General features: G+C 43.9%; 1 protein-coding gene across 2 annotated transcripts in view; it reads left to right on the top strand.

Moving 5' to 3' along the window:
• Positions 1–14041, top strand: part of FAT3 (FAT atypical cadherin 3) — a 323651-nt gene that overhangs the window by 159380 nt on the left and 150230 nt on the right. The window lies entirely within an intron of this gene.

A 14041-nucleotide genomic window follows, 5' to 3' on the forward strand; every position in this document is an offset into this window, starting at 1 on the left:
TGTGTTTATTTAAATGGCAAGACATGACTGGAAAATGGGTATGTTTTGCAGGAAGTCTTAGGTGGGTGTGTTGTTTAAAAGTATTTTTTAAGTGCTTTGAGACACACTGATGGAAGGTTTTGTACAGTAGCTACAATACCTTCAATTTTTTTTTTTTTACAGAGACCAGATTTGAAGTAGACAGTGTTCCTTAAGTAAATGCCATCAGGTGTCCTATAATTTCACATGTAATCTGTTTTCACATGAGAACTGCCTACTCTCCCCATGCAAAGCCATGACCCAGATCTTCTGGCCGTTGAACCCTGCTCACATCACTTTTGCGTGACCACAGTGTTGTAAAGCACTGAGCACAAAGCAGATAGCCAGCCCCTGGAAGTCACCCGAAGTCTGTAGCTCGAGGCTATGGGGAAAAAACAATTTTATGACATTGTACTGGGTCTGGCTGAGATGGAGTTGTATTTTCCCCATGACAGCCTTCATAGCGCTGTATTGGTAGCTAGAAAGGTGTTGATAACACTCCAGTGTTTTGGCTACTTCTGAGCAGTGCTCCACAGCATCAGGGCTGTCTCTCCAACATTCCCCCCTCACCAGTGGGCTGGGGGTGGGCAAGATCTTGGGAGGGGACATAGCCAGGACAGCTGACCCAAACTGACCAAAGGGATAGTCCACACCATATGGCGTCTGCTCAGCAATAAAAGCTAAGAGAAGAAGACGGAAGGAGGGGCATTCATTATTTATGATGTTTGTCTTCCGGAGCAACTGCTACACATACTGAAGTCCTGATTCCCGGGAAGTGGCTGGACATCGTCTGCTGGTGGGAAGTAGAAAACAAATCTTTTGTTTTCCTTTGCTTCCGTACACGGTCATTGCTTTTGCTGTATTAAACTGCCTTTATCTTGACCCACAAGTTTTTTTTTCATCTTATTTTCTCACCCCATGTCCTGCTGAGGAGGGGAGGGATAGAGTGGCTTGGTGGGACCTGGCATCCAGCCAAGGTCAACCCACCACAGGCACAGAAGCATATGACTTCTCAAACCTAGACTACATGCAGCCCTGTCACAATGTGTGGCATCCAAAAGGTTAAGCTGTACAGTAGGAACCACAATGGGTGAGTTTGCTTCCTAACATAGACTGTGAGGAAAAAAAATAACAGTGTTTTACTACTAAAATTGCGTTGGGGATTTTTGTGGAATCATCTTGTTTGAGTTTTATAACTGTCTGTAGGAAATTGCTTGGGATTAGTCTTGAAAGTAGTGTTGTGCCTGTGAGATGGATGGACCTGTGGTACACAAGGGTGATCAAAGTATGTGCTGTGTGCCTGTGGCTAGTGCTGGTGCTGGGAAGGAGCATTCAGACTGTATGGCAAAACCTTCCATTTTGTTGTCCTGTTCTTCTTGTTCCGGTGGTCATTCCAACTCTCCCAGCAAGGGTCCGAGCATCCAGCACCTGTTTCCCCCTTGATGTAATCCCCAGATCTGCATGCGCTTCCTCCAGACCGTGGAAAACGTGGCTTAGTTTTGGGGTTTTGTGTGTGAAATGGACACCTGGGGTGGGATTGCTCAACCAAATGCAGACCTCTAAAAAGTCAGCATTTCTGGAGCCAGGCTCCATTGGCTGTGAAGGGATGCTCAGGTGGTTACTCTGCTGGAAAGAAGTTATTATACACTTAGGTGACAGAAAATCTGCTTCTGTTGACTAGTCACTAGGGGCCAGATCCAGAAAATGTCTTGATTGCCTAAAATAAGACTTAGTATTTAGATACTTTAATATTGCAGTCCCAAAAGCCTTACTTACTTACACACAACCCTGAGGCCTCCTCAGCTTTTCAGTACATTTACATTAATACTGAATGCTTCCGCCACCCCAAGGTCTTGTTGTTTTCTTTCCTGGATCACTGTGGTCTCAACAGGACTGATCAGCCTGCGTTGTGATTCACATATAAAACTGGATGGGCTTGATCCGGGAAGGTTTCTCTGAGGGTAAGGAACACCTGTGGACAGGGCTGGTTTCCCTGCACCTTGTTATTGCCACACTATTTTTGAAGATGGCTGTAGGAAGGACGAAGGGTCTCTATTTTTCATGGATTAGTGGTGTGGCTACAGCACTTATCCAGGAAGCTTAATGTTCTCTCGCCTCAAAGATTCAAGCTGGCATTTCTTCTCTTCCAGGAGATGATTGTAGTAGGTAAGAGGCACTATACTGATGAATGCTGTACCTTTTCTTTTTTGCTGGCTCTCAGTGCAAAAAGAATTCATAATTTTCTGTAATTGAAGGAGAGAAGTAAGCAAAGCAAGCTTTGCAGAGAGAGCAAGAGAAAATGTGACGTTCCATTGCAGTGTTAGGAGCGTTTACCCAGGAGGGCATGGTCCAGACCCTCTTCTCTACTGTTGAGGCATCTTTGGTGTTTCTTGCTGAACCACAATTGGATTAAAATGGCTGACACAGAACTGGAGGATTTCCTAGGTGAGATTCTTCACGAATGAGCTCCTAGATTGGTGATCCAGTTTAAGCTTTCTCTCAGAGCCAATAAATTTTAGATATTTTGTTTTGCTGTGGTGCAGTGTCCATAGGAGGAACAAGGAGGTTTCTGTGTGTTTCCACACATATGCCTTGTGGTTTGGGTTGGCTGTTCTCTGAGGAGGTAGGACATAAGGTTTTGGATTAACCCCCCAGACAGAGTCAGGAGCTCAGGACTGGCCATCCCTGCTGGTGTTCCACTAGTGCTGAGACTTCTACCTGTCACCATGGGTAGATCCACCACCACCTTCCTAAACTTAATGCGTCTCTCCTGTCTACAACTGCTGGTTTTCCTGAAATGTATAACAAGTTATATCAAATTAGTATCATTGAGACCTGTACTCTTCTGTTAAATTTTGCCAAAATTACCTAATAAAAGTGATTGAAGGCTTTTATCAGGCAGCGCAAAAGCAATCGAGGGCTTTTATCAGGCAGCACAATCTCATCATCTTGTTACCTCAGAAAAAAAGGCTAAACTAAGGGTACGTTGTGAAGTGAATATCAGTCTGCCTGTAGCACTTGGATGTCAACAAGAGGAGAAGGGAAGTGGATTTTACCTCTTGATTTAGTTAATAAAGCTAGAATCTATTAAGTTTCATTACCAATTTTAAATCTGATGTGATGATTTGACCCTGGCGGTCAAATCCTGTAAATAAAGCAATGCTAGTTTACCTAAATTTCTGTCTGACAGGAGCACTAAATTGTAGCATTATGACCTATTATCTAGCATTACTGTTCAGTGATGGTTTGGGGAAAGAATCTCCTTCCAGATATAATTTATTACTTCTTTGTCTTGCTAAACTCTTTAAGTGACATTCAGACTTCAAGAGAGCCTATTATATTGCTTCTCATAATAGACATAGCCGTTCGCAGAGCCTTTTAGTAGTACTTAGGATTTCTTGACTGCATTTGTCTTTTATCTGTGAAGCTTACTTTCAATGTCACTTTGCTGCTGGAGGTAATCTCTGGCATCAGACTTTTCTTCTCACTCCCATACCCCGCTCCCTCTACCTTGATTTTCTCCCAGAATTTTCCGGCGGCTGAGGGGTGTCAGCCGTGGCTGTAGCTGCAGGAGCTGAAGCCTGATGCAGTTATAAGAACAGTCAGGAGCGCGAAGGCGGCTCACACCGTTGCAGCCCCCCTTGCTATAGCCCTTGTTAAAACCCCGGTTCACCTGCGCCGTCGCTTACACCAGTTGTCATCAGTTGGCTGACTTCAGGCTGTCTGATTTCGTGTCTTCCTCTCTCATCAACTGCTTGATAGCTTGCTGATCTGTTTTGTTTGCAGTGTGATAGGTTTGAGCATACTGTATTATTTATAAATGTTTGGTAATTTTCTGTGTCAGTGATGTATTCTTTGGGGCTGCTTCAGTCTTTCAAAAACAGGCTTGACACAACGTCTCTTTGTCTCGGCATTAGGGCATTCCCAACCGGTTACTCTATGTGCTTGCTTCCGCTTGCTGCCATTTTAAAAATGTTCTTGAGGGCTTGTGCTGAATGATTAATTAAAATTTCATTAGGATGCTTGGTCCAATTCTCATCCAAGTTACAATAGCATGAATGGGAAGTGGGCGCAGAGGAGTCAGTGGAGCTAAGCTAGTATAAAATTGGAGAATGAGGGCTGTTGTTTTTGGTTACATTATCACACGGTAAATCTTACTGAAAAGTTTCCCTACAAAACCCAACAATTTGGAAATGACTTTTTTTGTCCAATCACCTTTCCATTGGTTTTGTTACTGAGTTTACTGTATTTATATTTAATGCCCCAGAGTCCAATCTTGAGATATACTGACCCACCTACTGCTTTTCTCAAACTTGCGTCTCATGTTTTGGACCTGAATCAATAAAGATTACCTGCAGTGTATTCTGCATTATGTGAGGATTAATATATTTTCAGAGAGAGGAAGAGAGTAGTGTCTCCTAACCCCTAGTTCTGTCCCCTTGGGAAAGAAAGTTTGACCTTTTCAGAGCTCATTGTCTCTGGCGCAGAGCTGTCCTTAACAGGGTTGCAAAAGGATTCACCTTAGGGGAGACCTGCAGAGCAGCTATAACTCAGCCTCTTATCTGCGCCAGTCTGCCCTTTTGCTTCTCTTTACCTTTTTCCTACTGTCCAGGCAGATGAAAATATAATTACAACTTTGAGTAGAGATCCCCAAAGTAGCTTTCAGTGAGCTTCTGATTGCTAACTACGTTGTCCAGCCATGACAGATCCTCACTTTCATAGGTGCAGGCATAACATACATTAAGTCCTCCTGAAAAATCAAAGCAACTTGGCCCGTATGGCTACAACTCACCCGCTTTTTTACATTCTTTTGTGTGCGTGAGAGAAAGAAAATATTCTGTGCAAAGACTGAAAAACAAGCTTTGTAGATGTGAAAGCATAGAGTCAAGTTTGTGTAAATCCTTCCTGTTGGTCCACTCTGTATGTCATATTGCACTGTGTAACTGCCTTGGTGTCTTTATAGTATTGGTAGTTAATAGTGCTTTCTTATATGCTCTTCCAATCCACCTTAGGTAAGATTTATAGGAAAACAGATATGGAAAGTTGTGTTGCCAGGTCTGGGGATGGACTTTTGGTCACTCCTCTTGATAGTCCAGTCTTTAGTAGAAAAAGAGATTGATGTCACACAAAGGTATTGTCCACTAAAAACTGATACTGCCAAAAGAAGACATTCACCTCCTAATTTTGCTGTTAGACGTATACGTGTGAAGATACAGTAATGGCATTATTCATGTCCTTTTAATTTTTGTCTATAAAAGGGATAGCTTAGCATCTTCAGAGGAAGAAGTAGATTTCGGTAATATTCCTTTTTGAGGGCAGAATAAATTGAGTTATTCCTCAGCTTAACTAAACATGCAAAGAGTGCATTAGGAATAAGGAGAACAAAAGATGCCCAAGAATTATCTCATAAGACCAGATGGGTAAGCAGAAGTGTAGATCTCGGGTAAACTTATGCTGAGAAAATATCATCTCGTTTGCAAACAGGCACTGATCAGGCACAGGGTGCCTGTGAAACTACTGAGAAAAGATGTGCTTGATCTCCAAATTTAAATGATGGCTTCTAGTTGACAGCAGCTTTGATTACTCCTTGGAGCTACCCAAGCGAAGGAGAAACCGATGCAGTTGTCAGCCTGATCACTGACTAACTGGACCCATCATGCTTTGACAGGTGTATCAGGTACAGATGCTTGCAAAATTTTCTTAATAGGAGAGTCAGACAGGTCTACCTGATCCATCAGCTGCCTCGTGTGGAGAGGCCACCATCACCACTGCTTTTCCTGCTCTCCTCCTATCCTTGTTCAGCAGAAAGGCCTAATATATTCCCCGCAAGACCTATAAAGGTTGTAGCCTCAGAGCTCTGTTATTGCATTCGTTATATGTATGTGTATACAGATGTGTTCATATTTTTCTTGTCTGGATCCCCCACTTTTCTACCCAAAGAGGAGCAATAGTTATAGCTGTTCTGCCCCACTCTGCCCCATTTTATGTGCTTCCCAGGTTGTCTAAAGAGCAGCGGCAGCTAGACTCTCGTATTGCCTCAATGTCCGTAAAGATCACTCAGGAGACTTCAGCTTTTGTATCTCCTCTTCCTCTGGAAGCTGTGGATTTCCTTCCATTTTTCCATTGCCTGCAGAAGTGGACGCTCTTGCCTGGACCTCTTAGAACTGGGGTCACAAACACTGGGTGTGAAGAAGTTGCTATAGCAGTAAGCCTACTCTTCTGAGGTAAATAGCTTCCAGCTGCAGATAGTCCTTCCCTGTGAGCTTTGATCACTGTTCTTCAGTCTTCTAAAAACCTGACTTCTTTAAGGTACCTCCATTTGCAGTTATTAAAATATGGCCTTGTCCCTTATGCCTGAGCGCATAATAACTTAAATCGTCATGCTGAGCCTTAACTTCAATTACCTACAATTCCTTCAGGTGTAGATTTGTTTGCTTGGCAAGATGGCTCAGAAGGAGACATTGTCAGCATGCTGATGCACTGCTGCCATTCAAGGCAGTGGTCTTTTCTAGTTTATGGCAATAATTTGACGTAGGTGTTTGTGTGGACCTTGAATGGATGTGGAAGAGAATGGAGCCCTTTGTAGCTCAGCAGATACAAGCCCTGGTTGCCAGTGATCACTCCTCTTGGCCTTTGGCTCTGATTTGTGAAGGCAGAAACCTCATCAGCACATCGAGTCTTACTCCTATGCTAAGAAACATGACGAGATTTGACAAAATGGGCGCAGGTGACTGATCATTTATCCCTTTGCCAAATAGTTAGTGAGTTGATATGGCAGAGCCAAAACTCAAATTAAAGTTTGGCTCACACAGATCCAGTATATTGTTCACTATCTTCTTTCTCAGAGATGTTTTGGGGAGAGGAATTATCATTTGTCTCTTACAGGTTCAGCATCTACTCAACCTTTGCTCATTTCAGAAAAATAGGTCTTCAATATTAGGATGGACATGTGTGAAACTGTTCTCCTAAGTACCAGTTTAAAAAATGGTGATGGCTAAAATGCTGCTTTCAAACTAAGTATTGACCCTTTGTAGAAGCAAGAAATAAACGTTTCAAAAATATATTTCTCAGTTGCTGCTGGAGGTGACACAGATTTTGTCCAGTTTCCTAAGTCGTGTCTGTAAATGAATCTTACATTCGGTCATTTGGAGAGGATAGGAAATATATGGTCATGTTTTATTTCCATTTCATACAGCACATATCCTTTGGAAAGACGCCATCCCATGCTACGTGCCCTGCACTCCCCGTGCATGCACAGATGCATGTACAGATGCAGGCACTGTGCAGTGAGGTACGGTAACCAAACTCCTAAGCTACAGTTTTTGTAGGAGGGGAAATTTTGGCTATTGATTTCATCAGCACAGAGAGGAGGTCAGCTGTTAAGTGTTTCAACTTACTCATAAATTGTTTTATTATCCTGTTGTCTTTGTAATACTTGAACAATCATTGCTGCAAATTGATGGTATTCCTGTATGCTGGGTTTACAACAGAAACAGAAGTGGAGGAAAGGATATGCTGAGAAGTTGGTAAGAGGGAAGTAACTTAGAGTTGTTCTTGAAATATTTACTGCCTTTCACAGTTTTTTTTATGGGCTTCAGGAGAGATTTGAATGAGGTGTTAGGTTGAAAACTGAACTGAGAGGCTGTTCCTTATGTAGGGGAAGATGGTGTAAAGGAATGAACTGTTTGACAGCTGGACTTTGACTTAGGATGGATAATTTTTACAGAAGAGTGTGAATCCCCCCCTTCCTTCACTGGCTGCTCAAAATACGGGGCCGGGTGTTCAGGGGGTCATTGCCCACATTTCTGTCCCCATGCTGGGAGTAGATGGATGGCGACCGTGTGGACAGCTTCTCCTCCTGCCTCCAGACTCACCAGGGAGCCGTGACGGGCTGTGTTACTGTCATGGGTCCACGGTGGGTGACTGCCTTTGGGACATGATGGGGAAGCGTGAGGGTAAGCGGGACTCAAGAGTATGTGTCTGAGCCACGGTGTGTCCTGGAGCTCCTTTCCTGCGGCTGCAGGTTGTGTTCAAGTCCTTACTCAGGGCTTGGCTTACAGGCACTGTCCAGCCTATAAAAAGCAATTAAAACATAGCAAGTAATCCCCCCTGGCAACCCTTGTAGGCTTTGCAGAAGGAACGCTGCAAATAAATGACTGCTCTTCAACATCAGCTTGTATCCACCTCATAAACCCATTCCTGAGTTCAGCGTGGGGAAAGAAATAAAATAGCATTCAACTAAAGACTAGAGTTTTGTGTTGTGGGTATTTTTTACTCTAGAAGTTCAGTTATTTTTACTTAATGAACAACATTATTACCCCTATAACTCTTGCTGTGTTGGCACTGGGGCTCTGCGTTGCCAGCGTCTGACAGCTTGCTAATAATGCAGCGTGGTACGAGCACGTCCTGTGCCAGCAGCGATTACTGCAAGCAAGCGGCAGCGCGATGACAGCCTTGAGAAGCGGCAAGCACAATCTGAGAGGTGACATCGGAGGGAATTTCCCAATTATTTCTGCTTTGTTATGCTTAGGGTGATGGGAAGGTCACACGGCAAGCGCACTCCTGCCCGAAAGGTGCAGGTCACCTTTTTCAGACTTCTCAAAATAGTCCCTTTATAATTAGGGGATGTGATTTAATTTTATTATAATTTTTAAGGGGTAATAAACTATTGACAGCTGAGGTTGCAGGCTGAATTTAGCCGTAATCACAACCACAGACGCTTGTGTTTTCACACAAGTAACTGTACTCATTAAGTCTTCCTGTATAAACAGCTAAACCTTGGGACTAAATTGCCAAAAGAAACCAAGACTTCTGCGTACCAGTGTGCTGCTGCCCAGGGACCTACTGAATATATCCGAATGGGCAAGGGGAGAAGAGCAAGGAGCAGTGAGGACAGCTTTTGTGGTGGTGCTGCTGTCCATGAAGGATGGGATTAATCTTATTTAATGTCACCGTTTCAGAGTTCAGCATCTGTGCTAAACCAGACATGCAGACTCATCTGTAGGTAGTGGAGAGAGAGTGGCAGTCCAGACTGCCGAGCAGCCCATCCTGTGCCTCTTACAGCAGACACCTGGATTACAAGCTTAGACAGGACTCCCCGATTTACTTAGCCAAAAATCCTATGTGGTGTTTGGCATCATATCAGTTGATATATTAATCCTATTCCTGTGACAGCATGGTGCTGCCATGGTGTAGCTCTCATAAAATTACCAGAAAGATGTGTTTTTTTCCCCACAGTAGAAGATGTTTTAATATAGAGCTATCAAACAACTTCATGTAAGGCTGTATATTCTGGTGGTGTCATTCCTGTGGAAGATGCAGTGTGGAGCAAGAACGAAGACACAGTATCTCCTGTGGCTGAGGCATCTCTCAGACCCTGTCCAAAGCCAACCCTTTGCCTCTTCCCTTGGGATGGCATGGCAGGGAAAAAGTGAGCAGTTCCCGCTCAGGAGCTGGTGTCATCAGTGGCGATGTATTGAGAAGGGCAGGAAAATCTGCTTGCAGCCCTGAGCACCCATTCACTCAAGGACTAGTTGGGGTCTAACTCAGATCCTTAGTCCTTCCAAATTGGACATACTGCACAGTCAGGGGATGACAGTGCTACAGAAACCAAATATGTATTAGCCAAGAAACTCTTTCTGCAAGGAGGATTTTCAGTTGGTGCATGCCATAAAGTCATATATCACTGTATAAAGCATAGGAGAGCCTGAGGCTTTTTTTTTTTTTTTCCCCCATTAAAAAAATGCCATATACAAGTTTGAATTTTTGGGGGTGAAAAATCAAAATTTAAAATACTTCTTTGGTCTTCAGAGAATAGCAATCCTAATGCTTTTTCTACAGCTTCCAGACCTCTGGGCTGGGCAACCCGCTTAGACAGCTTCCTCTGAGCAGCAGTTTTGATCCCATTTAGATTATGGGATACAAGGTCTGTGGGAACTTGGGCTGCATCAAGGTATGAAGAGACAGCACAGTGGGATCCTCAAATCCAAACTCCTAGTTTTAGAGAAAAAATATGGAAATTAAAAACACTGTAATAAAGAAATGCAGGTTTTTTCACAAAAACCCACAACTGTTGGAAAGCTGAGATTCAGTGAGAAAAGCACTTCATTTGATGCCCAATTTTGTCAAAAACACTTGTGAGGGAGGCTATCACTGGTGCTGAGCAGTATAGGAAGGTATTAATTAGCACAGCTTGATGTTAGGTAGGGTCTGGAAAACAGATCATGTAAGATGAAAATGAAATTAAGGTCACTGAAAGTAGGAACCTAAATTGTTCTTCATTGATTTGTCCCCATCATCATGTTGCAGGAACATGCAAGCAAAGTTTTCTTTTTCTCCCTCAAACTGGGAGAAAAGCACTCCAGACATGGGCATGGAGTGCTAAATGAGAAGCTCTGGGATACCTGAGGCATCCGCAGGACCTGCAGGAGAGCCACGTCTCTCCAGTGTGGCGTGGTAGCCAGGAGAAGTACCCAAAGCCCTAGATGCTTGTACGTAAGCAACCGAGTTGAACATGCACTGATGAGCTCCCTACCTCGCATGCAGACACCTAAGTTTAGGTGTCTTATTCTCAAGATGAGTCCCACCTGATATTTCACATTTAGAGAGTTACTGATTTTTCGATTACAGATCTACTCCCCGCAAAAGAAAGCTGTATTTCCATTCCCCGCTTCATCCCTAAGGAAAAAACACAACACCTCCAAATGGAAATCCTGCATATTTCTGGAAACCTGTTCAATATATGTGTCAGTTTTGTTAAGCGTTTTCCATATTTATGCCGCATATATTTTAAACATGACATGCCCTTTGTTTATCCTAATGTTGTATGACCCACTCAGGCATTTGGGAAAATTCAGGATGATTGGAAATGAGGAGTCCGTGTGTCTAGTTGGTGTCTGTGCTGTTGCAGTATTTGTAGACAGCGCTTCGGTCTGTCTTGCTCATGTACATCTATGTGTTTGACCTTGAGCAAGTCTCTGTGCCTCAGTTCCCTGACTGACCAATGGCAGCATTCCCGCCTGTCTGCATTGGCAGCCCCTTTTTTTATTAAGCCTCATTTTTTTCTGGACAAGGAATTTCTTGTAGTTTCCCATGAGATTGTTCTAGTATTATTCAGGGAAAAGATATAAAGAGACGGGGAGTATGAAGCTAAGCGAAATGTGTATCTATTATCGCATTGATGGGTTCAGCAGCCTCTTGGCAAATCCAGTCTCAGCAGAAAACGCAATCTGGTTTTCTGTGTTTTGGAGTTCAGTTTAACCCAGGGAGGGTGCTGGGGGAGGTTTATTCTCGCTTTGTCAAATTACCTACCGTGCAGGGTGCAGTTTCTCCCGGGATGAGTTGACACATACTCTGTCCAAAGTAATCTTGATGTATATCCAAACCTCTCTCCAAGTGAGGCCAAGCACTTTGGCAGGTCCCTTTTGCAGCGAGGTGCTCAAGAGCTGACAGCCGAGGCCCTGCTGAATGGGCCAGCACAAGGCCAGCGCTGATTAGTGATGCAAACACAGCCCCGAGAAGCAATGCTTGAGCAAACAGGGGTGATGTCAGCCCTAGCAACAGATGGCAAAGCCCCTTCTCCCGCGCTCCACAGGCTGCTCAAGCGCTCGGTGCTGGTGAATAAAGAACAATGAGGGTAGCACAGGGTTAACCGCCACTTTTATCAGAGTTTTTGTGCTGCCTTAGCTCTTTCACAGCAAAGTGTCAGTGGCTGAATTGATTATTTTTTTTGTTTTGCTGTCCAGACGCAAGAGAAAAGTGGCCACAAGCAACTTTTAGCTCTTGGGGCCTCTTGCTAAAAGGGGCATAATAAACATCCTTCCTGCAAATGTGGCAAAAGCAATTGAAGGTGGAGCTGTTTATATTATAGAGGTTTCTGATGCTGTTGCAAACTGTTATGGGTCAGTTGCTATTTTTAACATAAACCTCAGCTGCTCAGGGTGGCTGGAAATGTCTGTGTTAATTACCATTAGGCTGAGGGCTTGTCTGTAGACACAAGTTGTATTGCTTTAACTACACTGGTATCATTACAGCCCTACAAATACCCTGAAGTGAATGCAGTTACAGCAGTATAAATGAGCTTGTTTATCTCATAATCTATGCTAGTATAAAGCACCTTTATACCCATAGAATAGCACTCACTGGGGGTTGTGCCAGTGTAAATGTTTTGGTACAAAAGTCAATAACTGGCGTAGTTGGAGGCAGAAGGCTGTCTGGGGTCCGGCAGGCTGGAAGTGCAGTGCTGCAGCAGCTTCCAGACTGAATGCTCAGCTATTTTTGTTTTTAATCTATCATTCTTGTATTGACCTAGAAATAAAATTGTATGGGAAGTTGAATTTATCTCAGCAGCAGAAAGAGGGGTCACAGGTTCTATCTCCCTCCTTGAACTCCAATGGCCAGGGGATGAGGGAACCGTCTGAGCCATGGGACAGGAGACGTCCCTCCTCGCACTGAGACATGGAAAGGGGCCAGCTGGCAGAGGATCCCAGAGAAATATCAATGATGGGGGAGAGAGTGATGCAGCCTAAAATAAGGGATTCAGAGCTGCTTTACAGCTTTGTGGGGCTGCTCTAATTTATGCCATAAGGCCACGCTGACAGCCCCAAATCGGGAAGGACCTGGGGTGAGGGACAGTCCCATTCTGCCTCCCTTGTCTGCCTGCTGGGTTTTATATCTTAGGACACAGAGGGTGGGATTCCACTTATCAAACGCCGCAGTCATCTGCAACTGAGCTAGTTTTGTAAACTGCCTTTATAGCGACTGGAGAGGGATAGAGACCGCTAAACTGCATTTTATCTCCTCTTAGCTTGAATATCTAAAATAAACCATGTAAATCATGCTTAAGAAGTGCCTGCTTCTCTCCTTTGACTGGACAAGGGGGTTTGTCAGCCAGGTAGCATGCAGGTGAGTACAGTTAATCCTACCTGTACTGGTTAACCAGGTCCTATTCCGGTCCATGGCACCTGCGCTAACCCTTGGCTTTGAGAGGGATTTCAGTGGTGTGGCTGGAGGAATACTTACTGACTCTTGGAAAGATCCATGAACTGAAAATGCATGTAATCTTACTTCTTTGTCTTCCTTCCTTTGACTGACGAAGCAAAACTATTTTCGGGCGTAGGGTGTCTTAGTGAACTTCTAATGGACTGTTGCTCATTTCACTTTTTAATGAACTATGGTTCATTATTTTGTTGCTTCTCACTGTTGTGGCCTCGATTCATTTCTGCCTGGTCGTACAAGCATTGCCTCTGGAAGAGAAATGGCCAGTGTAGCTCTCCATGCAGCCCTGGTTTTGTACCACCATCACCACTCTTTCTGTAGTAGCTACCAGGATTGTCCAGGTGCTCGAACAGTGCGCTCAACTCTGTGTGTTGCTGTCACCACATATCATGGGCATTTTGAAAATTGTGTTTTGTTGTTCATGTGATAAGATCTGTGCCTCCCATAGCTCCGATGGAGCCCCATCCCAGCTGTTACGCCGTCTCCAGTCTCTCCTCCCAGTTCCTACATGTCTCTGAGATGCCCCAAAACACTTTCTCCAAGCTCAGTCCAGTGTGCTTGGAGTATATTTGGGCTTTAAAGAAGCTGACAGCTCTTTCCTCCATCTTAAAATGTTTTAAATAGGTAATCCATTTGCCTTTTATCTCTGCGTTACTTTACTTTCACCAAGTACATCCCAGGTACCTACAGCAGGTATAACCTGATCCTTTTTCACAGAATCAGAGAATCATAGAATCATAGAAGCATAGAATCACTTAGGTTGGAAAATACCTGTAAGATCATCAAGTCCAACCATCAACCCAAGACCACCATGCCCACTAAACTATGTCCCGCAATGCCATGTCCACACATTCCTTGAACACCTCCAGTGATGGTGACTCCAACACCTCCCTGGGCAGCTTATTGCAGTGTTTCACCACTCTCTCAGTAAAGAAATTTTTCCTAATATCCAGCCTAAGCATCCCCTGGCACAACTTGAGGCCATTTTCTCCTGTCCTATCGCTAGTCACTTGGGAGAAGAGACCAA

Source organism: Gavia stellata, chromosome 1 (genome assembly GCF_030936135.1).
Source record: "Gavia stellata isolate bGavSte3 chromosome 1, bGavSte3.hap2, whole genome shotgun sequence".
Classification (NCBI taxonomy): domain Eukaryota; kingdom Metazoa; phylum Chordata; class Aves; order Gaviiformes; family Gaviidae; genus Gavia; species Gavia stellata.